The sequence below is a fragment of the Cricetulus griseus genome, assembly GCF_003668045.3.
Source record: "Cricetulus griseus strain 17A/GY chromosome 1 unlocalized genomic scaffold, alternate assembly CriGri-PICRH-1.0 chr1_1, whole genome shotgun sequence".
Lineage (NCBI taxonomy): Eukaryota > Metazoa > Chordata > Mammalia > Rodentia > Cricetidae > Cricetulus > Cricetulus griseus.
The window spans coordinates 19,346,925-19,370,844 of record NW_023276807.1 but is presented as its reverse complement, the minus strand read 5'-3'; the positions used below and the strand labels follow the sequence as shown (position 1 = coordinate 19,370,844).

The 23,920-nt window shown below is 34.7% G+C and overlaps 1 pseudogene; it reads right to left on the bottom strand.

Moving 5' to 3' along the window:
- Positions 1-19,604: 19,604 nt before the first annotated feature.
- On the bottom strand, positions 19,605-20,094 carry LOC100768834 (annotated as a pseudogene).
- Positions 20,095-23,920: the final 3,826 nt, after the last annotated feature.

Below are 23,920 nucleotides of genomic sequence, written 5' to 3'. Positions count from 1 at the left end.
GGGTAGAGCAAATTGGGTGTCTGAGGGTTTGCTAGTTGCATGGTAACAGTCCCAGAATAGATACAGGTCCAGACTGCGTGATCCTGCTCTGAAGTGATTGGTCAGCTGCAGCTGCAGAAAGGTTACTATATCTGGAGGCCATTCAATTACTATTGTTTGCTACTTGCTGCATTTCACTATTATCAGTAAAGCACATCCAGAGCCTAACAGCTGACTTCTGATTGGTTCCTTACCACATGGATGGTATCTGGCAGTTTCTTCTCAATAATTAGGGCAAGGTTAGGCAAGGCTGGGGGTGGGGTTGTTAAAACATCCAATGAGTGAGGGGCCTACATCTTTCTGTGTTTTTCTGCAGCCTGTAATGGCTGCCAAACAGGGTTTGTTGGGTGAGGGTCTCGGCCCTTCAAATCAAAGAGTTTTGGGAGCCAGCAGAATCCAGCTCTACTGAATTCATGCCAAGGTTCAGGCCAGTTGTCTCAGTGCATCCACAGGGATCTTAAGAGAGCTCTGATCTGGGTGAAAATACATGCTTGCAGTTCCAGTCATGTCTCTATTGTTTGCTTTAATTCTAATTTTCTTTCCCTAATTGCCTATAATTTCTTAGCTCTAATTATCTGTCTCAATTCTAATACAAATTTCAAATCTCTGTTCCAATTTATTTTTGTTGCAGTTATTCTACATATCTTCTTTTTTCATTTTCCTATATTCTTTATCCTTCTAAACTCCTTACTCTTCCAATTTTATTTCTTTTCTCATAACAAATTCCCAAGAATGTGTGTGTATACATCTTTAAAGATACATAGCAAAACTTAGCTAGTTTGTAGTTAACCACAGCTGCTGCAGTGGGGAGGTTCCTAATGTCTCTTAAAGGGGCTGCTACAACTTACAAAGAGAGGAAACTAAACCATTGAGTGATCTTAGGGAAGGGTGGTGGGGAATGTACTTCTTTGTATGTTTATCTGTTGATTATTAAATAAAGTACTTGTTTGGCCAATGAGACAGCAAGTTAGATGGGACTCGGAGTCAAAGAGGATTCTGGGAAATGTATTAGAGAAGTGGTGATCCAGGCAGGAAGTGACATAGCAACGAGACTCATATTTAACCAAGGAGAATTAGGAAGTGTCCATTTTTACCTCCACTCTTCCTCCAGCATCGCAATATGATCCATCAGCAAGGAGGGATGCCAATAAGACATCCAACAAGTCTTATAAAATATATAGATTTCTGACAATTAAGACTGAGCTAACAGATGAGAAATCCTAGTCATTGGCCAAGCAGCATTGTACCTAATATATCTCTGTATTATTTTGTCCATCCACGTGGCGTGCAGAACTTGGGTGGCTGGCGGAGACCGCCCACATGGTGGTAGGGCTCGGGCAGCTCTTGGTGGAAAGATTTATCGTAACAGAAGGGGAAAGAATACATGCATTATTATATGTTTCTTAAGTGTGATTAATATTATCTGGACAAGGTTAGTCAGTTAGGTGCTATTGATCTCTTAAAGTACTATGATATAACAAGGACAGACACCTGTAATACCACATACCATGTCATAAATCTTTGAAGAACTTAGATCTAGCAAAGACAGACACCTGCAATTCATTTCTGTGGAAATTCCTCCTGTGACCATTACATAAAGACTTTTGTCTGGCCAAATCTTACTTTCAGGGAGTTAATTACAGTGAACAGGCTTCTAAGTTTCTCACTAAAATGTGGATAAGATAGTGTAGAGAAAAATATCATCTTCTGACTATTTACAAATATATGTGCCCAGTGATATAAAGTTTTCATGAGATAAACACACAGACAGTGGGAAAATATCCAAAGCTATTCTTAGGGAAGAAATGAAATGTCTCATGTGAGAAATTACAGAAAGAGACTAACAGTTATCCACACCCAGTGACCCCATGCCCATGCCAAGTGGGGCTCCCCAACAGAGAATCACTCATCTGGTAGGTCAGCCTGTTGAACACACATTGTCATTAGCTGTAACTCTCACCATCTGCAACAAAAGAGTCTTATCTTTGCAATAAAAATATTTACAGAAAATTGCAACAAGTCAAAATTCAGGGTAATGACCATGGGGTTCCCTGCTGCAGTGAATATGTTTACCACAAAACTCTTTCACATGAGATTGTGAACCATCGCTGTAAAGGGAGTGACCTGATTGTTACAGAGGATCAAGAAATCTGTTGGGAAATTTAATGTGTGCCACAAATGACAGAGTGGTTTCATACAAGCTGCCTCAGCAACATGGCTTCCCCAACAACACCCAAACAAGTATAATACCAATAGACATGTTAATGTAGAGGAATATACCCAAATACAGAGCACTACACTTAAATAAAGAACTATAGGCAACTAAGAGTTTGAGTGAAGAATTAGTCTTTCAAATGGATGAGACTCTTAATTAGCTTTTCAATACCAGTTGGTCAAGGCTGACATCATATATACCGAGCAACACTCAGTGTACTGAGATATGTGTGTTATCAGGATTTTGCATTTATACATTTAGCAATTAGAGAAGGGAAGGCAGTGAATTTGAGAAGAAGCAAAGAAAGAGGCATAGGGGATGTTTGAGGGAGGAAAGGGAGGGGAAATGTGATGTAATAATGTTTTAGTTAAAAAAAAAACCTCAAAAGTAAAAAGCAGTGAATATATAATACTAAAACTACATATATTAATGTATATGTGTAATTATTCTAGTATATAGGTAATGTTGATATATTTGATATAAACTAATATATTTCAATTACTTTTGTATGCACTTCACTAATAGTATAGCAAGATCAGAATTTAAAATTTATATGGACAGTGTGTCTTAATGATATAAAAGCAGTACTCAGCATAGGGTATCTTTGCTGTTTCATATTCTAGAATGTGTATTCAGATATGGCTGCATACATCTGGAACAAACAGGTCTTGATTTATCGCTTATATGTAGAAAATTGTCAATGAAATTAATATTAAATTCAGGACTATATGATACTCAGGGAGTTGGAAATTGTTTTGTCAATGCCTGCTTAGAAATTAAGAATAATTATATTCATTAAATTTCTCATTTCAGAACAGATAGTAAAATGAATAAATGCTTTCGAAGATTACATGTTAGTAGACTTGACATTACTGAGTAGACTTTAATACTAAAGGAAGTGTTTTGGTTTCTCAATAAAATAAACTAAGGGTTTTCCATAAGTAATGATAAATATTAATAATTTTAAAAAATGTCTTTCATACATTTGGATTTTTTTTCACTATTGCCCATTCAGTTCTCATACTGTCAAGCAATCCAAGCAAGAGCAGCTTCTTCGCCAAATGGGTAATCTTGACACAATGACAGAATACCCCATAAGGATTTTCTTCATTGCCCATCATCTCTGAAGAAAATTGCTAGTGCCAGCAACAGATGAGTCTCATTGTTATGAAAAACCTTAGGTTAACACAACATATTAAATCTCCAATTCTATGGATCTTTGAAGTGTTTGAGGACCATTTATCTATCTAAACTATATTTCATCATGATATAGAAAGCATGTCTCTCATATCTACAAATTTGACTGTTATCAATGATTAACTACCAGTCTATGTTTCTTGATGTCTTATATAGTATATAATAATAAATTTCAAAAACTAAAATGTTACCTTACATTTTTAAATGAACTGCATACGTACCATACCTTAAACAAGAGCATATTGTTTATATATTGAAGCAAAAATAATCTTAAATTTTATCAATCTACAAAATCCCTTTAGACAAGAGTAGTAACAAACAAAAAATACCTTAAATTTGTGTAAATATACAAAAGTCCATTTCAATACAAAATATTTGAGATTAATAATTGTTTTTATCTTATATTCCTATATTTACCTATATATAACAAGTATCCATGACCCACCAATTAACCAAAAGTCTCCCACAGCCTAGCTCTTGAGAGTGTGGACATAGTTTTCTCTAAACTGATTCTTGGTGGCTGTGGGTGAAATATCTTTAGGGTCCCAGGGGGAAAATTCTGAGAAAATGATGAAGTCCTGGGAAGACCAGCTATAATTTTTACTGATAGGTATCTCCTATTAGATTTCAGGAGGTCTCACCTCATCAAATCTGCTCCACATAATTCTTGAAGGAATCCATAGTCTCTCATCATTCACTTATTTTTAATCTTAGACACAGACACACACAGACACACAGACACACACACACACACACACACACACACACACACACACACACACACACACCTTTCCTCTGAAGGTAATGGAATTTTTCTTTTGGGTGATGACATGGAGACTTGTTATTACTTTTGACTGCTTGGCCTATCTTAGTCTTGTTTCTGGTTAGTTCTTTTAACTTAACCTGTTTCTCTTTTTCTACCTTTAGCCTTAAGGCTATTTACTTTTCTTTCTTTCTCTATACCTACCGTACTTTAGCTGCTTCTAGCATTTAGCTGGCTAGTGGTTCCCTGGCTTCTGGCACTGGGCATCACCCTTTTTCTCTCCTCCTCCTTTCCTTGTTCCCTCTTTTTTTCTCACCTCAATTTCTTTTCCTATTTTTCTCTCTGTCCACCAGCCCCACCAATACTTTCTCCTGCTTAGTTATTGGTCATCCATCTTTTTATTAGACCCATCAGGTGCCTTAGGCAGGCAAGGTGAAACAAATGTAGCACATCTTTTCATAATTAAACAAATGCAGCATAAACAAATGTAACACATCCTTATATCATTAAACAAAGGCACCACAAACAAATGTAACACACCCTCACATAGTTAAAGTAATATTCCACAGCATAATCAAATGTAACATATCTTTGCCTAATTAAATTAATATCCCACAACATGAGTCCTATATTGGTAGTTATTCTAAACATAGCATGCATAATCTTACATATTTAAGACCCAATAGTCACTTAAGATACTAAACAAATAGTCCAATTTTCTTATCATTGCCTAAAATATCAGTATAAAAATTATTGATATATAAATTGTAAATATTATAGTAATCTAAGTTTATTGAAAAGATACAGTGATTTATATATTGGTTGTATAGAAATACATTTCCTTTTTATGTAAATGACCAGATCAGCAGTAGATTTTGTATTGAAGATATCATAGAAACAATGTTCAGTATTCCAAACAGAAGATTGTTTTATATACATATGTGTACTCATAACAATGTCCATGAATGTACACAATTATACACATTTATGATTGCATATATGTTTATATACGTATATGAAGATGTACATATATTACAAATATGGAAACATATTATGTTTAGATAACACACATATATCCTAAACTGTTAATGACAATCTTCATTATTTTTTATGCTGCTTAACAAACATATTTATTAAAATTTTTTGATATAAATTTTCAATTAATGTCTGTAAATAAAGGAAAATACATAAATTATACATTTTTTTTGGTTTTTTGAGACAGGGTTTCTCTGTGTAGCTTTGCAGCCTATCCAGGCACTTGCTCTGGAGACCAGGCTGGCCTCCAGCTCACAGAGATCAACCTGCCTCTGCCTCCCAGTGCTGGCATTAAAGGCATGCGCCACCAATGCCTGCCCCATAAATTATAATTTTTGACACAACTTTTATAATTAATTATTATGATAATGCATATATACATGTCTCAGGAATCTTAAGTCATAGTCTGTAAATAAAATTTAAATTAAACTGAAACTTAGGTTTAATATAATAGAATAAGTTAAATACAATTTACTAGGAAAAGTAAAATAGCCTGTATTAATTTTTGTTTCTAGCACTGTTGCTTATATTAATGATGACCCTCCATATTCTACATGGATATTTTACACACAAGCATATACATACACACAGTAATTTTCTAAAAGATGCATTTCATTGCTCTTTTGGTGTACAGTTCTAAAGGTGTGTTGTCTATGTAATTCACTATTTAAAATTCTACTTATAAAATAAATTTAAATTCATACAATGCATCAGATTATCTGTACAAGTATATATGTGGAACCTTAACAAGTATATATGTGAAAGCAAAATGGAATTTGCTTTCAAAGTCACAACCTTGCTGTCATAGTGTGAATTGCTGCTGACTTTGCTTAACATTTTCTGATACTTAATTCCCACAGGATATGTGCAGTATTTGCAATACATTTCTTAGTTTAGTTTTGTAGGTCATTCTAGCTATGGGTCAAAAAGAATTTCTGAATACTTGTGGCAAAATATTTTTCTAAAATTCCATCCTGTCTTTATGTGTATCTTTATGTGTAGGTTATCCATTCTTAATCACAGAGTCATAAACCTTGGACAGATGGAAACTAGCATACCAGGAATGAAAGAGAGGATATCTTTGCCATTATAATCTGGTACAATAATATTAAAAATGTGATACACATTGCTACTTTGTGCCTCAAACAGAAAATTTTAAGACTAATTCATATAACACATTAATTTTTATTACAATGATTATGTTTGCAAATATAATATTGTATGAATTTCTGTTTCCAGATGATTACATTTGGTTCCTAAAATAAGCAGATATGTATCAATACACATAATTTACATAGTTACCTTTATTGGCAGTTGTATTAAAAAAGGCAATATTTTTAACATATGACAAGTCATGTCAACACTGAAATTAAATTTCTAACCTCAAATAGTCACACAGCCAGGAATACAAATATGCATATGTAGGGTATTATTATTTATTATTTATAAATAATATTTAATATTTAATTTAATAATAAATAATGATATTTATTTTTAACTATTATTTATATAATAATAAAAGAGGGGAAAGGCAACAGAACACAAATTTCACTGGTTGTGTAATCTTTATTTCATTTTTATCATTCAGACAATTTTTTAGGGGGTGGGTTTTGAGACAGGGTTTCTCTGTGGCTTTGGCGGCTGTCCTGGAACTCGCTCTTGTAGACCAGACTGGTCTCGAACTCATAGAGATCCACCTGTCTCTGCCTCCTGAGTGCTGGGATTAAAAACCTGTGCCACCACTGCCCTGCTAGCATTTAGATATTATTTTTTAGAAAATTTAAACCTTGTTTTCAATTTTACAAGTGTATAGTGTATTTACATCTTATCTCTTATTTACATACTCTAATTCCTCCTCCTATGCTCCCATTGCGCCTCCTCAAATCCAAAGCCTGGCTTTCTTTAAGTATATACAATGTAATTAAAACCTTAGAGTCCATTTATTCAAAGGATGTCATGTTTTGGGGGCTGATGATTTAGTATTGGATAATCAAGTAAGGGGCTCATCCCTCGGTAAGATTGATTCTTCCTCTCTCAGCAATCATTAATTGCCTGTAGCTCTTCATCTGATTAAGGCCTTGTGAGATTCATCCCATCAATGCTAGAACACTAACTGGTGTTCCCATTGTTCAGGTCTCATTACGGAATCATATTGTTGACTTATAGGCTTATGTTTACAGATGTTTTAAATATATCCATTTGTATGGAGGATCCTAAGGTTAGTTGCTATCTGTATTTTTAAAAGATGTGGCCTTCTGCAATGATCTTTGTCAGCTACAAGTTGAATTTTTTTGATGATTGATAAGAACTATATTTATCCCTGGGTCTATAAAAACACTAAGAAAGCAATTTGAGTTTATTATACTACTTGAGAGCTATCCTGTATTAACAGTGTCATTTAATTAAATCTTATGTTTCCATGGCTATCTCTATATTGCTATACTCTAATTTTATTGAACATTTTGTTCGTGTCACTTTTAATCCTCTTGAATTATTGATAAAACTTATGATTGTTATTTTAAATTCTGTGTTCATTTATTTTTTGCTTTTACAATGAGACCTGAGCATGTGAAGTTCTTCTGATGCAGTGAGTCTGATGCAACATTCTAGACTACCTCAGACAAGGAGGATATTCAGCTTGTATGTCTAAAGCAAAGTCTGAGGGTTGTGGATGGCATAGGCAGGTGAGATTCCAGTGCCTCAAGATACTCTTTATGAAACTGAATGGGGGTTCTTAGATATGCTTGTAAGTTGAATAGTGTACCATCAGGCTATGATATAGAAGTCTGAATAGACCAAAGCTGCACCAACCAAGCCAAACCTATTATTCAAAGTGGACCAATACATAGATTGAAACAGGGATTCAGACTGGAGTTTAGTCTAGGCATAGGTGAGACAAGATAATATTTTGTTGAGAAATTTTTATTTTTGATAAACATGCAACTATCAGTGATGTACAAAGATCTGATGGAGGGAAATGGCTTTCAAGCCAAGAGAAAAATAATAAAGAAAAGCAACATAATCTTCAGTATATACCAGTGAATGACTGTGAACTAAATTACAAGTAAATGAGTTGTAAGAATAGTAAGATTTAGGAAAATTTCAATGTATGAGAAAGATAAATACATTCTTATACTTTTTTGGTAATAAAATGACTTTTATGTTCTATAGTAGATAAGCTAGGTGTATATCCTGGTATAGGTTTTTATTGTCCAAGATATTTCATTGATCTCAGGTCAAGGAAGAGCATTCCTGGGACACACAAGAAAATAGTTTGTACGTGACCAGCCTATCATTGATACAGACACACACAAAATACACAATTTGACCAAGAGTAAAATTAAATTATTTTAATAAGACTAAATGGGCTGAAATAGGGCTCAGTTGTTAAAACCACACTCTCCTCTTCCAGAGGGCCTTTGTTTAATTTCCAACATCCATGTCTGGCAACTTAAAAGTGGCTTCCACAATCCCATCCACATAAGTACATGTAACCACAAGGTTACAAACAGTTATAATTAAATATAACAACAAAATAAATTGTTAAAATTACTAGATTAAGATGCCTTTAATTTTAGAATATATTAGGTTGCTTATATATCTGAAATATTTTAAATTTATTTAATACATTAAAATGCTCACTTTAAAATTCTTCTGCATCTACAATGATTGTAGCAATAAATGACTATGTGGCTTTGTAAATCTTATATACATTAATAGTTTCATTTAAGTATACTTCACACTTCTAAATGAATTTTAAGCAAAGAAGTAATGACATTGAATAGTTTAAACACATCATATCTTAAAGTGCTAATATATGAAAATGAACTACCTGACATATTTTCTCCTTATTAATGAAGTAATGAAATCTTCTTTGAATTGTCACGAAACTACCATTCTGCAAATGTTAGGTATTTGCTGTATGTAAAATTGTTTGTTGCTTTAGATTTTGACCTGTGAAACAGATATGAGGACCACTATGAAAACCAAAAATTACATGCCTTGATCACCAAGAAATAAAATATTGAAGAGATTTTATGTTTAAATTTATTATCAGTAAAGATCATTTACACATTTCTACCTGATCCATAAGAATTTTATGTAACTATAATTTATTTTCTATATATGCATATATACATATACCTGTAAATATATGAAAAATTCAAATATATGAATGCTAAAATTATTATTTAATACTCTTCAGATTTTGATTTTTATTTCTTTTTTCCAACTTCTTTTATTTGAATTAGAAACAGGATTGTTTTACATGACAATTCCAGTTCCCTTCTCCCACCGTCCTCCCCTATCACCCCCCCAACTAAAAACCAAGTATGTTTTTTACCATGGTTTATCTAGTGTTACATTCAAGTAATGATATTCAGACATTCTAAACACAATATATTGAAAATCAGGAAATTTGCTGTGAGACTGTGTCTCCCAGTAATCTCAGGAGAGTTATTCATGCAGTCTTACTAACATGACTATCCAAACACCAAACATGAGGTTAACAAGGACACCAACAATAGACTTGAAAAGTGGATGCAGTTAAGACCACAAGGCCTTAACCCTTCAAAAAATAAGTAGGCAGCTAAGAAACTTTGAAAGTGAGAGAAATAGTTTTTTCTCAAGGGAGAGTAAACCCACCATTGTTTACCCAATACCAAATGATCAGATTGAATACATACATAAAATTAACATAATGCAGACTGAGCCTGGTATATTTAGGAATATATGTGAATACATATGTGTATATGTTATATAGTAATTTTAATACAATATGTGCATGCAATTACATTTAATATAAAAATGCCATGATTTTGAAACAAAGCAAGGAGAGTTCTATGGGAGACTTTTGAGGGAGAAAGGGAAAGGGAGAAATTATGTTAGGATACCAAAAATAAAAAGAAAGAGAATGAAGTTACCCTTTACTTTTGTTTAGTGAAATACATTTTTCAAAAAGAATTATTCCCCTGTTCTTACAAAAACTTAATAATATCCCTGTATTTATATCTTATGTATCTGTGACTCTAATGAATGGTTGCAAAAGTTACCAAGAACAAAGACAGCTACAATTATTCCTCAAAGTGTTTTCATAAAGCAAAAGTAGAATTAAGAAAATAGCTCAATAGATGATTTAATTTCTGTACAAGCACAAAGACTTGTGTTTGGATCCTCAATCTCCAAGTGATAATGACACATATTAGGGTACTCATCTTTAGATCTAGCACTGGGGGACTAATGCAGATACAGATAGATTCTCAATGCTCACTCTCAGTGTAAATGAAATGGTGGACTCTGTGTTCATTGAAAAAGATTGTAAGAAGTTTGAGGAGGATAGAGGAAGACATCAATTGTCACCTGTTAACCTCTTGGCTCCACACACATGCATCAAAGACAAGTACATTGGAACACACATATCCATATGATACACAAATATGGATGGACACACACACACACACACACACACACACACACACACACAAACACAAAGACAGAGGAAATAATCTGTGAAAACCCCATGTAAAACAACAATATTTTGGTTTTATCCACAGGTTAGAACCTACTGCTAAATATTACTCATGTGTTAACCCTACCTAGTGAAATCACTGCTTATCAGATCTCCCCAGACAACTTTCTGTTCCAAAGCTCCAAGGGCTATAGGGAGAAGAACACAGCATTAAAAAGAAATATCATCAATTAGATATTTATTTAAAAGTAGGAGAGAACAGACACTTGAGCATCTCAGTGTGCAGGCTCACTTGGGAGCAAGTTGTCAGGCTCAAGTACTTTGGGATTTCTATAAGGTTTGTGGAAGCCACAGTTCAGTAAATTATTTAAAATTTCCATCATAGAAGGCAAGATGGATTTCACTCTATTCTGAAAATATGTGTGTAATATTTGAGTAAGACTGCTTAGAAATACAAGTTAAATGTTTTTACTAATTCAATGGCAAACATGATTATCCAAGATAGTGAATCAGATATTCCAATTCCTATCTTACAACGATATTTCAGCTACCCACATACAAACCAACCGTCATGATAATAGTCCATAATACCAGGTTTTAATTTAACAATATGACCCAAATATTCTCCTTCCTAAGTCCACAAAACAAACAAACAAAAACATGAAGTTTGGAGTGGGTATATAAGAACAATGGGGAGTTAAGAAAGACAAATGGGAAGTAACTACTTCGTATTTCATTATGAACATGTATGAAATTCTAAATAATAAAAAATAAAATGGAAAAGAAAAAACACATTTATGTCCCCAAATCTTTTGCTCTATGGCAGTAACCCTACACTGCCTTGCTGGAATGGTGTTCATAGGCTGGCTAAATGACTGCTAACACGACTACATCCCAAACATTGAGAAATGGATTCTACCAATAGGTGGGAATGATTAGAGACCTCTTCTTGCATTCGTCTTGATACTTCATACTGGGCCCAGAACATAGAAAGCCAAGACCTAATGTAAACCAAAATTTCCTTTGTCCATGATAGATCACAGGGAACTTTGAGACCTGCCCTGATTTTAGGTAGAGCCCTAGGCTTTGATGAAACAGGCTCCAGTTTTGTCCTATGTCACTGATACATTGGGTCTTGGCCTGTAGCAAAATAAAACACCTGATATCCATGCTTTAATGAACCCCAGGTTTTCCCTAGGTAATGACAATTGTAGTGTTCCAGTGGCTTCTTTTTTCTTTAACCCTTGGTAGTATTTCATGGTGCAAGTCACCATTTTCAGATAGGGCAATAAGAACTGAACAAATCATAAAGAAAATCACTTCTAGGACATGGTCCATTAGTAAAGCATAATAAAGACTTTCAATGCCATTTGAGAAATGTGACTGTTAAGGATCAGGATTTCATTCTATTGGGCATCATTACCTTTTGCTAATTACAGTGGTCTGAGTACAATAATGGGGTAGTTTTGGCTTAGCAGGGTATATCATAGTTATACAAGAGTCAAAACTACCCCCTTATTGTGCTCAACTTGAGGGATGGCTGCTCATCATATAAAAGGCTTTTGACCTTTTAGGCAAAAGTTACAGTATAAGACACTGACTGTCCCCTCTAGGGTGATATTACCCAGAGGCAGGTGAACAGAAACTAATGAATGTGAATGTGCCATTTGAGCCAAATCTACCTTCACTGAATGGATTGTGAGCAAGTTGTTCTTTTAACACCCAGGTTACACACACACACACACACACACACACACACACACACACACACACACACGATATATATTATATCATGCTAGATTTCAAATCAGCATGTGCTGGGATTGCTCTCTAGTGTTCAAACAATTACAATAAAGCAAAAATTTAATAATTTCTGTACTTAGGCCACCATCTCAGAAACATAAAAGACTGATTAATATTCCTAGAAAATTAGCACATGTATAATAATGTTATGAAGATAAAAACACACTTCTAATTCTATAATATGCAAATGATATTGCATCCCAATAAAACTAGATGGATTTCAGCAAACATGGATTAATTTTAAAAGAAGAATCTGGGTCAGTATACAGGCCTATGTCTGTATTCTAAGTTCTGCATAATCTGAAGTGAGTGGATCATATGAGCCCAAAAATTGAGACCAGCTTGGAAAACAGTATGAGTCACAAAAATAAACTTTAAAAAAAAACCAAAAAATCAATAAAAGATATTAAAAACCACAATCAGAATACCAGGAACAAAAACAGTAATAGCAAACAAAACAACATAAAACCATACCTCAAAATAAAACAAGAACAAAAACAGTAGTCAGTACGGGTAAACAATTCGATGAACTAAAACAACTGTTAAGGACATTCAATTGCCATCAAAATAGAAAGATTCCATACTTAAAATGATAAGGTAAATATTACAGAAAATTTTCTTCTTTCCTGCTGTTCTCCTGAAGGTCATCCTTTTATCTTTTGTCCTGTCCCTGTGCTTCTACCTCTTTTCTTTTTCCTTGCCCTCCCTTCCTTTTATAACAGAACTTCTCACTTAAAATATTACAGAAAACTAGAAACAACTTTGAAAATAATCCAATAAAATCCTTGACTTGTCATTCCAAAACACATTTATAAAAATGCCTCTAAGTCTCACAAACATATTGAATGAGGAACACGGAATAATACACGAGCCAACAGACATAGAGAAGGGATTTGCAATGCATCTTCTGGGCATGGTGAGGTTGTCAATATGTTCCCAAAGAAGCTAACTTTGCCTCCAATGAGACAATATAAGAGCAAGCTTTGGTTCTGTAAGTACAGATGGGAATGCACTCACAGAAGTCTGTCATTCCATAATGAATGCTAGTCTACTTTTGTATTCAGGATGAGAAGCTGTAACTGTTTTGGCTTTATAGTCAAAGGTTAATTTATCAAGTGACAATGGACATTTTCAAATCTGTGGCCACATAGTGGAGCTAGGATGAAGTTGACTTATCAAAAACAAAGAAAAACAAAAAACTACACATGAGGGAAATGGACTCATAGGAAATAAGGAAACTGACAGGGGTAGGAGATATATAATATAGTAAAAGGTATAAAAGATATTTGAATAAAATGCATGCATGTATGAAATGGTCAAAGAAAAATATAAATGATAGTAAAAAACCCCAAGTCAAAAATAATATACATTGAGACAAAAATTTGATAGAAGTCATGAATAAGTATAACAGAAGGAAGAACTGCAGATCCCAGGCTAGTTTAAATACAACAAAAATTAAGTATGCATTTGTGAATTTGGAGGAAATATTAAATACACACGCACTTACTAATTGGGTTTTAAAAGATACTTAGGAATTTCAAAGAAGTAGAAAGTTTGGTTCAATAAATAATAACAAACCTTTCGAAATGGATACAATACTAGAACTGGCCCTGGGAGCATAAGAGCAACGGAACTGACATACTCCCTCCATCTACCAGGAGATCGTACGGGTGAGGGGAAGATGCACACACCTTTTGCCCCTTACTACCTGCGGGAGGACAGAGATGGTCTCAGGGATACACGGGTGAGAGAACTATGCCAGCCCACACCCACTGCAGCGTACTTGTGATCCGGCCATGGAACATTGGAGCTGACCCTGTTGTCCTTAGCATAAGTGTACAGATCCTGGAAGTATGAGAGCAGGAGAGCTGACCCTGCTCCCTCCCCGTGTATTTGCCCAAAAGCAATTGGGAGAAAAGACCTTGTACTATGCCTGGCCAAACAGGAGACCTGGCCCTGGAGCTGTGAGATTGAGGGACCTGGATCTGAGGATCTAAAAGTAGTAGAACTGACTTGGCTTCTTGCTTTAGGCTGCATTAGGAAAGCTAGCTGAGGCAGTGCTGCAGAGCTCACACAGGTAGAGACAACAAGGGAAAGCTAAGAGGCTGACTAATCCAGCTACCACCCAGACCCAGGACCAGGGCTATTAGTTTGCCCACCCAACATCCACCAAATGTATGAACCGGTGGAGCAGGTAAAAGGGATCAACCTACAGATCCAAAACATCAGGATCTACACTACACTGGACACAAACAGGATATCCAAGAGGAGCCCCAGCGTCAGCCCATTATCGGTGCTGTAGCAGAAACCAGAGGCCACCAGCCAGACCAATGGCAAAGACTTGTGGCAAAGACAGTTGCTAGTAAAAATGAGTGGACTAAAGGGTAAACTGTGTGATGGAACTATCTAAGAAATAGAATGTGGGAAATCGCAAGTTACACATATCTTCAAATAACCATGATAAAATCTTAAGCCTTTCTCACTCTTGGATTAGAATACAATATTATGAAATTTCCAAAGTTAATTCAACATGTTCATTCTTTCACTGCTTGTCGAATATAAGAGTGATGTAATGTGTGTTCATAACCTCTTTCACAAATGTCAGTCCAAAATACACACAGAGAGTACTGCTTCATTTTCTCTGGTTGTATTTGGTATTGTCTTGTTTTCTGTTCATTATTATCTCTGTCTTAAACAAAGTCCACCCATCTATTCTGTCAATAGCCATTTGATATGATAACATTTTTATTTTTGTTTACACTATGTAGTACTCTTTGAACAAGAGATGGGTTTTCTACCTAGGTTGTATATTGAATGTTAGCAAATATAATTTCAAACATCTTGTACAAACTGGTGATAAGGAACATAGTTATTAAACAGAAGGAAGTTAATATTCTTTTTCATAGTCTTCTTCATGCTATCTCAGAAGCAGGAAACTAAAAATATACTTAGGATTGTTCTAATTTTTAGTAATTCATTTTATTTTAGTATTCAAGTCTGTATTAATATTATTTCTATGTTACTATATATTTTGTTTAAATTACCAAAGAGTTGTCCTGGGTCTCACATCTATTATACCTTCTCAGTGTAAGTAATCTGGAATTTTATTTCTTCTTGCCTTCCAATGATGAAACTAAACAGTGGGGATTTAAACACCTCACCAGTGTAAAATGATACACCGATGATTTTATTATTGCAAAACAGTATTTATAAATTCAGCTATTTTTAAAATTACCCAAAACATATTTTTTCATTTAAATATACATCAGTTCTCTGTGGAGATTTCATATTCTTCTTATCACTTGAGCAGCAAGTGAATGAATTATCTGTTCACATATCTGTTTCTCAGAGACAATTGTTAGTAACTGAGGGCCATAATGAAAACAAAATAATCTTTTATTTCAATGGCTCAATAAAGCTGTTGGGTAATGTAGACCTCAAGAAAATAATGAATAACACTGGGACATAACTGAAGATCTATAAATAAGCTTAGATACTATTTTGTTCAAGTATCATACTTTTAAATGCAAAGTAATCTAGAATAAACAACTTGTATTGATGAATGTGTAATTGAACAAGTGCCTTGATTTTCATGGTGTACTTCAAACTTCAAAGTTACTTGATACAGTAATTCTTTATATACCGTACTCACAGTAATTGACTCTAAAGTTGAGCAAGGCTCTAATTTCATCACATAATAGACATGAGTTGCTTTCTATTTATTCTATGTCTTCCATATAGAGATAATTTATTATTTTCATCTTCATGAATCTCAAACATGACTTTAGAATAATTCCTCATCATCTTGAATTCCCTCAATGTGACTCTTTTAATGAAGGACTTTTCCCTCATATTTCCTTTATGTTATCTCATTAGAATCAAATTCACTCTACAAATGAATACCAAAAGTAGAAATTTTTAGCTTGGTTGAAAAATGTCTTACTAGCTGTAAATGGATTGAATACTATACAACATTTGGATGGAGAATATCTCAATATAGCAATTTGGTGTGTGGAAATATGTTCCATAACACACACGAACTGCCTTATAGTTTCAATATAGATATCAGTTCTCCATGGTAAATGGTTGTAGAAATATTGAGGCCTCAGCTCAATTATATTGGGTGTAAATATAAAAGACTGTTATAGAGTTAAAGAATTCAGGACAAACAGGGCAAATCAGGTTAAGGGAAAGAGGATTAGTTTAAAGTAAATATGTATTTTATAGAAGAAATTTTCTCATACAGTATATTCTCAAAATTCTTTTCTCTCCCAACTCATCACAGATTCCAACTCTATGGTTTTTTTTCTTTCTCTCTCTTTTCTCTCTCTATCTCTCTAGTAGTAATAATAATAATAAAGGCAAACATGTAAAAGAGACAAACAAAAATAAAACACACACAGGAAAGCACAAAAGAGAAGTCATTATACAAACAAAAGACTATTAACAACAACAAAAACAAATGCCCAAAGCAATACAAGACAGAATGTGTACAAAAATGCTATTGGATTCATTTTGCATTTACCCTCTATTTAGAGAAAACTTTTTCTTTGCAAGTGAATGTCAGTTACAAATTCCTTCTTGAATAGGGATGTAATCAAAGGACAACTTTTCCTTCACAGTGCTATGAACTCATTTGACTCAGATATGTGCAGGCCCTTTGCAGGCTGCTACAGTCTCTAAGATTCCATATGTGCCTGAGTCATGTTGTTTCTGGACAGGAGTTTCTTTGGAATCATCCATATGTTCTAACATAAACTCTAGTCACTAGGGATAAGTACTCTTGTTAGGCCCCAGATCAAATGTTTTCTGTTCAATGTTTGTGTTGTCTTCAGCAGTAGGACCTTACCATAAATTTGTGGAGAAAATCAAATAGCCTTGTCTATAGTCTGAGATTTTTGAGGATTTTTCCAGGTGTTATTCATATTAGCCAGTAGTTGAAAATATCATTTTTGTTATCAATGGATGAATAAATAACAGAAATGTGGTACAATTATCTAATAGATAATATATGATTAGAGCAGCCATTGGAATAAAGCCAGTAAGTAGAATTCCTCCATGGCCTTTGCATCAGCTTCTACCTCAAGGTTCCCACAATATTTGAGTTCCTACATTCATTGTTTTTGATGTTGAAACTTTTAATGTCATTATGAGTGAAATAACCCTTTTTTCTCCCCATATTTAGTTTGGTCATGTGTTTCATCACAGCAATAGTAACACTAAGATTAGTGCTCTAGCTAGATCTTAAGGTAGATCTATTTGAAGCTTCTGATGAACCTCTGATTGATTTTCATAATGACTGTACAAGTTTTCACTCCAACTAGCAATAAATGAGTTTCTCTTTCTGCATATCCTTGCAAGTATGAGTTATCATTTGTTTTATTGATCATAGCAATACTAATAGGTGCAAGATGAAATAACAAAGTTATTTTAATTTGTTTTCCTGATGACTACAGATCCCAAAGATTTCTTTACATGTTTCACAGTCATTTGTGTTTCATTCTATGAGAAACCTCTGCATATTCTGCTACTTTGGGGGAGTTTATTTGTTTTCTTGATGTCTAGTTTTGTTTTAGTTATCACACATTTTAGATATTAACCCTGTATTAGATATATAATTGGTAAAGTTCTTTTCCAATTTCTTAGTCTGCCTTCTGCTTTACCAAAATGATGCTGTTCTTTGCCATGCAGAAGCTTTCCAATTTCATGAGGTCCCATTTATTATGGGTCTTAGTTTCTTTGCTATTGTTGCCCAATTAAGAAAGTCTTTTCCTGTGCCAATGAGTTCAAGATCATTCAATACTTAATCTTCTATCAGATTCAGGTTATCTGACCTAATTTTGAGGTCCTTGATCCATTTGCAGATGAGTTGTGTGCATGGTGATCAGTCCTGTTGGACCAGGAAAACACTATTTTTCTTGGTGTTATCTTTTCCCCTTGTCTTTTACAGTATTTCTGCCTCAGTTTGTGCATAACTCCCTATCTCATGAAATCCCTTGGTTTTGAATAGACTTTTACATAATTCATAAGATATTTAAGGAGGTAAGTGTATGACTAAGTCAGGTTCAGGTTAAGAAAAGCAATACAAAAAACTGGGCTGCATTTGAAAAGACAGACAGCAGTACCTTAAGAGCAGTCAATGTCATTCTAGGGAGTTAATGTAGATTGAAATGATGAGACAGAATGTCTTGGATGGAAAACAAACGATGGGACATGTGCTCTTCAGTCAAACTCAATTTCCATCTTATACTTCAGGAAGAAACAATAGCAACAACAATCAAAAGAGTTTTAAAATCAATTTTATGATTATTAGAATGTGGAATGTAAACTAATCTTTAAATATAATTTTCATATTCTTTCTTGCATATACAAAATTATCCTTTAATATAATGTGTTATATAATATGATTACAGTTATATCAGAGTCATTGACTTTTTCTTTTTTGCTTATTGTGTTTAGTTATATCCTAAGTCTCTGGTTCCTGCTCATTCAGGCACTTTCAGGTATGTTCTCCCTCTCAGGGTATGGGCCTTGAGTTAAAACTAACATTTGTTGGTGACTGCCACAATTTCTTTTTTTATAGTTTAATGTATTTTAATAGCAAACTTACAGGAACAGAACAGAAGACAGACAACATTCAAAACATATACTTGCATGTAGGACAACTCAGTTAGAAAAGTATAGTGAATGGATGGAATCTACTGTATGATAAAAATGCTACAAACACCATTTAGTTGCCGTTAATAAGAAATTTACTTATTTTTAAAAAATCCAAATGTTGGCATTGTCCATAAAATTTTAACAGGTTTATTTATAATTGTTATAAAGTTGAACTGTTGAAATGTGTTCACTGAAACATTTTGCTTGCATTAATGCTTTACATCTTGCATTTATATTAAAAATTCACACACAAATGAAAATGGAAAAACTGCCAATACCTGATTTCTGTCCCCTATTTTTCCACTCGCAATCATATATTAGGTACCTTTTGACCCCATGGAAAAAATATCTAACATTCAGTACTACTGATAATAGGAAGAGGAAAAAAAAGTTTTTGAGAATGAAATGTTTCACCTCATACTGGACTTTTAAGCATGTTCTCCGCGTATGCGGCGTGCTAGCTGGATATCTTTTGGCATAATTGTTACACATTTCGCGTGGATAGCACACAGCTTGGTATCTTCAAAAAGGCCAACCAGATAGGCCTCACTTGCCTCCTGCAAAGCACCAATAGCTGTACTCTGGAAGCGCAGATCTGTTTTGAAGTCCTGAGCAATTTCTCCAACCAGACGCTGGAAGGGGAGCTTGTGAATCAGAAGTTCAGTGGATTTCTGATAGTGTCTGATTTCACGGGGTGCCACAGTACCAGGCCTGTAACGATGAGGTTTTTTTCACCCCTCCAGTAGAGGGCGCACTCTTGCAAGCGGCTTTTGTAGCCAGTTGTTTCCTGGGTGCTTTACCACCGATGGATTTGCAGGCAGTCTGCTTTGTACAAGCCATGGTAAGAACACCTCCTTACTTACGCCCCTTCTCCTTCGGCTGGAGCTCGGCAAGCGAGAGGCGGCACTGGCGTTAGAGGGCAGCGGTGCAGCAACGGCTGCGAACACCCACAATTTCTCTCCCACCATTTTCCCACCAGTACATCTTGAAGGCAGGACACTTGCTGAACAATGTTCACTGAAGCTTTGTTCATAATAACCAGAAACTGGAAATAATATGTATGTCCCTCATCTGAATAAATAACAAAGAAATTGTGATACATTTACACAGTCGGGTATTACACAGCTATTAAAAATAGAACAACATGAGATTTGCAGGAAAATGAATAAAAAAAATATCATCCTGGGTGAGGTATCCCAGATCTAGGAAGGCAAGTACTATATGTACTCATTTATAAATAGATGTTAGCTGTGAAATAAATGGTAATCAAGCTAAAATACACACACCCGCATTAGTTAGGTCAAGAAGTGGCTCTAGGGAGGAACTCTGATAAAGGGAAATAGGATAAATTTTGTGGAGAGACTCGAAACAGGAGTGATAAGATTAAGGTGAGTGAGTGATGGATGTGGAAAGATTGTGAGGAGAGGCAGCTGGAATTGGGGAGCATTGGGGTGATGGTGTGGAAACTTCTTGGAATCTATGAGGGTGACCCTAGTGAGAATTCCAAGTAACAGAGAATATGGAGTCTGAACTGGCCATTTTTGTAGCCAAGCATGGTTTCCAGTGGTCGGACTGAATTACCTTCAGTTGAGTTGTTGTCTATCTCTAGCATACACTTCCTAGAAACCTGCTAGCTCTGGACAGTCAATCAGGGAAAAGATTTTCACTGTCCCTCCTGTTCTTTAGTACCAATCCTTCAGTTTTATTGCCAGCTTTGCTACAGAGCAACTCCGGTGTATTGTGCCTGCTACCTGATCAATTCTTATTTATGTAACCAGTGTCTCATCACTGCTATAGGCATTGGTGAGCTGCCATCTTACACTGGTGAGTTTCTATCCATGTTCATGCTCCAACACCTGGAACTCATTTAAAGTTTCTTAATGGATTCCACTTAATTGCCCACATTTTCATTGAATGCACCATAATTCAGCACATTTTCCTTAAAGTGCACATTCTAACATTCTTTATTCAGGCTATTGACCCATATATACAGGGTCACACAGTAAATGAATTGAATAAGAAATGGAAGAACTGAGGACATAAATCAAAGGTCTTACCAAATTAAATTCTATATTCCTTAGTAAAGAATACAGATATTTAAATAGGGGCAAAATAGTGAGAAACATACAATCCCAGCTAAAACTGAAGAATAGTGAACAATGAATGTCATTGATTTTGATGACATTTAGACTGGAAAATGAAAAATGCATATTTAAATATGACCATGAAATTGACTGAAATATATACACCAATGGTTTGGTATAAGCAAAAAGTTAAGGAATATCTTTGTTATAGTACATTTAAAAATATAGGACACTTAAAAATATGATTGGATATTTTCATATTCATGTAAAAGACTATTTTAGTATGTTAAACCACTTTCATAAAATCTATTCTTTCTTGTATATTAAAAATAATATGATGTAAAGAATATAGCCAGTAATGTTGACACTCATATGCTCATGAAAAAAGTAGTGAACCTCTCTTTATATAATACTCTCTGCCAAGAACTGCCCAAATCCTAATTGTAGAACTTGGTAGGTGTCTGAAACTTCAAAATTTTCAAGTAAATTCTAGGAAAGACAAAATTGCCACTGGGAAATCCATTTAATATATTCGAAAGAAGACACAGTTGGAATAAAATGATGGGTTACTAATTGAGGTAAAATTTTCAACTGAGGAAAAAAAACTAAATTTGTTCAAGAAGGAAAAAAACATTATAAGAATTTTTAAAATTATTTAGCTTTTTGTGATTTTTAAGTAACTATGAGCATTTGTGCATCTGTCTAGGTGTGTGCATGTGAGTACAGATAGCTTTGGAAGCCAAAAGGGGACATTAGATCCCTTGGAGCTAGACTTAGATATGGTTGTGAGCTGCCGGATATGGATGCTAGAAACCAAATTTAGGCTCTTTGTAATAGTAGGCTGTGTTATTGACTGCTGGGTCATCTTTCTGGATGAAAGATATTCTTATTGAATCCAAATAGAAACAGGTTGTTTTTAAATAAAGTGGTATTGCTGGGCAGTATTGGCACACTCCTATAATCCCAGCACTGAGGAGGCAGAAGCAGGCAAATCTCTATAAGTTCAAGACTAGCTTGGTCTCCAAGACCTAGTTTCAGGACAGTCTCCAATCCTACAGAAAAACCTTGTCTTGAAAAAACAAAAACAAATAAACAAACAAACAAACAAAACCACAGTGTTATTACAATGAAAAAAGCCACATGTGTTATTGTGAAAAGTTTTTTTCATCAATTTGACAAAGTAAAATATTTTTAAAAAGAAAGTGGAGCATACAGGGATACTCCTTGAGACAAGACACACAGGGATGGGCCTAGGCCATAGCCAAAGGATATGATAGACTCTAATGACCCTCTATGGAAGGCCTCACTCTCTCTGGGGAGCAGAAAGGATATGTGATAGGTAGGGTTTTAGTTGGGGGCGGTAGGGGAGAAGGGGAGGGAATGGGAATTGGGATTGACATGTAAAACAATCTTGTTTCTAATTCAAATAAAAAAAAGAAAGTGGAGGGTTCATGTTTTAGAAGATGCTGGATGGTCAAGAAAGGAATGATTTCAGGAGCTTCTGCTGTTGTGGCTTACATATAAATGCATTGAAAAGGTAGGAAACTGAGAGCTTGAACACCATAAGACATAAGGATTAACTGTGCGTGACAGTTTTATAGACCTCATTTACATAAAGTAAACTATCCACCCCAAAGTGATATTAGGTATGAAACAAATATACATAATTGGCATTTTACATTCGTTTTATAATCTTTTACTCCTGGACAACTTTGACTCACGTCCATTCAATCACATAAAATCTATTCAATCCTACTTCAAAATCTTCATTGTCTTATAGCTCCAGCATTGTTCAACATTCCATAGTCCAAACTCTACTGAAAATCAAGAAAATATATTAGTTGTGAGTAATTCAAAATCAAAAAGAAAAGGAAATGTTTGCACCTTGTAAAGACATAAAGTAGACCAATTCCCAAAGGAGAGCAATGGATAAACACAAGGAAGCAACAAACTAAACATGACTGAAATCTACCATGACAAGCAACAGCCCTATTAATCTTACTTGGACATTTCAACTTCCTAGTGGCATCATCCGCACACACTTGAATTTGGCAGCCCCTTCCTTTACATCTGTGCAGACTTTAGGTATGTGGCCTCTCTCATGCATTGGCTCCATTTAATGCCATCCACTTCTCCAAACAATACTTCATGAACGGAAAGAACCAAGTAGGTTCTGATGCCTGAATTGTTTATCTAATTATTTTGTATCAATAAAAATTCAGGAGTAAGATTTTGACTGGGTAAGAACTCAATGATCAGAGAAATGGCATAGAAGCAGCCACTGTTTTCCTCAGTCTGTCCTTCTTTGATCCAAAAGGGCTGATAATCCTTCTAAAACCATTCCAACACAGGGACAAAGGCATTAAAGCACAACTGCATAAAACCTAACATGCAAATCAAATCCAATGCCTGTGAGATGTATATGGCTACATGAACTTGTGGACAGTTTCAATGCAGCCAAATGAACACTTACTGCAAAAATGAAATTTATGGAAATACTTTATTGTGTTTTACTGCAGTCCTCAAGCATAAATTTCATAGAGTATAGATCGTTTTGTAATGTCAAGAAGTTGTGTATACCTACAAGTTTTGAACTGTTTTCAAGTTTCCCATGACGAATGAGTCAACAAATATTGAAATAAATTTCAATCATTTTT